Below are 2,934 nucleotides of genomic sequence, written 5' to 3'. Positions count from 1 at the left end.
CGCACGCGGGCGCCCCCTGCCGGGGAGGAGGTCCGAACGCCGAGGGCACCGCGCTGTGCCCGGGGCGGGGCAGTCGGGGCGGCCCGGCCCGGCCCGGGTAGCCGCGGCGCGGCGCTGGGCCGAAAGGTTCAGGAGGGCCCGAACCTCCCGCGGCGGAGCCTGGAGGGGCAGAGCGGCGGCTGGGGCACCGCGCGGCCCCGCTGCCGTACGCCGCGTGTGGCGGGCGCAGATGATCCCGGCCGGAACAAAGGCACGCATGTGGCGTCCGTTAGGTGTAATCCGCACCATAAGTTTATAGCGGAGAAATAAAACGTGTTTTTATGGAGCAAGACGCTAACTTCTTGCAAGCTGCGATTTTCGATGCAAACTTGCACCTGCGTGCCCGGTGTGTCACTGCCGAGCAGCAGCTGAGGTGTGCCGGGGGCTCCGTTTTCTGGAAGAGATTTGGAACTGAAGGAATTGAAGAGACAGCCGGTGCCTGTTGGCGTCCCCACGGAGGGAAATCACACACGGCAGCCACCGCCTCCAGTCTGAACCTGAAGGAATGGATGGGAAAAAATCTGACGTTCAGTTTTCTCTTCTCCCCAGTTCCTATGGCTCTCCTGCCCTGCAGCTGGCAACCTCCAGTTCCAGAGCCACGAGGAAGCCTGGAGAGAAGTGTGAAGGCTGATTGGAGCCTCTTGCTGGTGAAAGGTAACTGGGTGTTTCTCTGTGAAAGGAGTGGAAATGGGAGGTAAGAGAGAGAAACTCATTTCCTGGAGAGAATGTGGATTCACTCAAGCCATCATGAGGTGACCGGGCAGGTGACAAGGAAAAGAAAGTTCCATAATGACACCTGAATTATTGCATTGGATTTTCCCCTGCACCTACGCACTGCTCTTGGGACCTGAAGGCAAAATTCTCATCCCCAACACCCAGCTAGAAGAGTAACAAAACTAAAAACAACAAAAAACAACACAAACATGCAAAATAAGACTTCATACCCAGATAACAAGTACAGCAGCAACCATTGGCCCAGGAAACACACAGCTCAGCAGAGCTCAGCTGATATGCCCAAGCAGTGCATTCAGCCATGCGTCATTCCATGTGTGGCATTTTTGGATCCATGTGTTCCTGTGTCTTTTTGCAGCCTGCCAGCAACATCCAGTATTTCACAGTCCAACCTCTCACCCTTGTGAGACGTTCTCATTCCTGGATCCTTTGCAAGTCATCCACCTGCAACATCCCATTCTGTTCGCTGTTCAAAGTCCCCTTGTTCTCCCTGAGATCCACTACACTGTGCTGAAAGCAGCAGTGAGCACATTAACCACAGAAGTCTGTCACTAAAATAAATTTTTTTAAAAGAGATAAATCTTATGAGCAGTGAGAGGACACTGGAGGGGAGATCCTAGTATTGGAAGTATTCCCCTCCTCCAAGGAGCAGTAGCAAATGTATTTCTGGGTAACGAGCACTGAAAAAACTGTTAAAAGACAAAATGAGGTTCTGCTGCTGCCTGTGATGCAGAGAGATGTCATGGAACCTGTGAAATGCTCTGCCTCCTTGTGCACTGCACTGCCCACATGCATCACCCTGCTTCGTCAGCTCAGGAAAGCACTTCTGACCACACCTGCAACAATCCCTGAGTTTGACAGCATCAAAGTTCATACATATTTGCATTCAGCTATATGGCTAGCTGCAGCAGTGCTGCACCTGTGGGGATATTTTCCTGAACAACTGGAAGATGGGGAAGGAAAAAAACATCCTCTTGTCATGTCAGTTCATCTCACAGGCAGACAGAGCAGCTCTGGACCTGAATGCATGGTGGGACGTGCTGCCCGGGCAGGTGACAAGGCTGCTGTGGATGGTTTGCCAGGCTTGTCTGGGCCCACAGCATGCAGTTGGCAGAATGTTGGCAGTTTGTATATCCCGTATGTGAGCTGGAAATAATTGGTTTCAAAGCCAGCTTTGAAAGGGTGTGTATGTCTGAGCTCAAATTGTTAGCGTATAGTTATGCTAAAAACATTCAAGTTTAAACAGATAATATTCAGGGTACTGAATAGAGAGAAGGAAGAATCAAAGACAAGTGCCAGTACAATGATTCAACAGAGCACCTGGAAAATAGACACTACTGCTTTGCAGATGACCACTGGAAAAAAGACCACGCAAATAATGCATTCAGTGTAATTATCATCAGCATGTAGTGTACATCAAGGAAATCTGTGAGCAGGGGGAGCACGGTTCTTCCAAGCTCTCAGAAATTAAACTCAACATGTGAGAGACCTCTTAGCACAATAGCAATTCACCAGCTCACAGCCCTGACCAAGACAGCCATTGTGAATTACTTAATTCTTGCAAATTAGGAAGTGAATAAACATGACTCAAAAATTCAAGTCACTTCACAGAAGTAAAAAAAAAAAATAGTTATAAAGGCAGCACTCAGATGCTCTGCTCTGTAGGCGCAGCCAGCTGAATGGGATCTTAAGGCTCCAAGGGCTCATTTGGCTCAGCCCAAAACCAGCCAACACATCCCTGCAAGGACACCAGACTTTCAGGGTGTTACTCTTATGAGGATGGTTTCTTTAAGACAGCAGTGATGCAACTGCCTCTAAAATATGATTTTGAAGTAACAAAATCAGCAAAAGCAGCTGATGGCAAGCTGTAAAGCAGAAGCCAAAGTTTGATTTACTTTTTTTCCACTTAAAAAAAAAGAAAAAAGACACAGCAGCAGCTGGGGCCGGTACCACCATAGCACCAAGGCACTGCGGTTTGTTGCAGGGCCAAGTGCTGCCAGACACACAGACACACCATGTTTCCCTCCCACCAAATATGGAGCCAAGCTGCTGAGCCACTAGCGCACATTTTAAAGCCATGACGTAACGGCACCCGACCTCTTGCTGCTGTATCTGATGAAAAAGAGCTTCGGGTCTGCTCAGAGGAGCAGAGGCAGCGGCAGC

This window comes from Lagopus leucura, unplaced genomic scaffold, assembly GCF_019238085.1.
Source record: "Lagopus leucura isolate 7727_CA_CO unplaced genomic scaffold, USGS_WTPT01 Super-Scaffold_100021, whole genome shotgun sequence".
In the NCBI taxonomy this organism is placed as follows: Eukaryota; Metazoa; Chordata; class Aves; order Galliformes; family Phasianidae; genus Lagopus; species Lagopus leucura.
Note: the sequence above shows the minus strand (reverse complement) of the source record.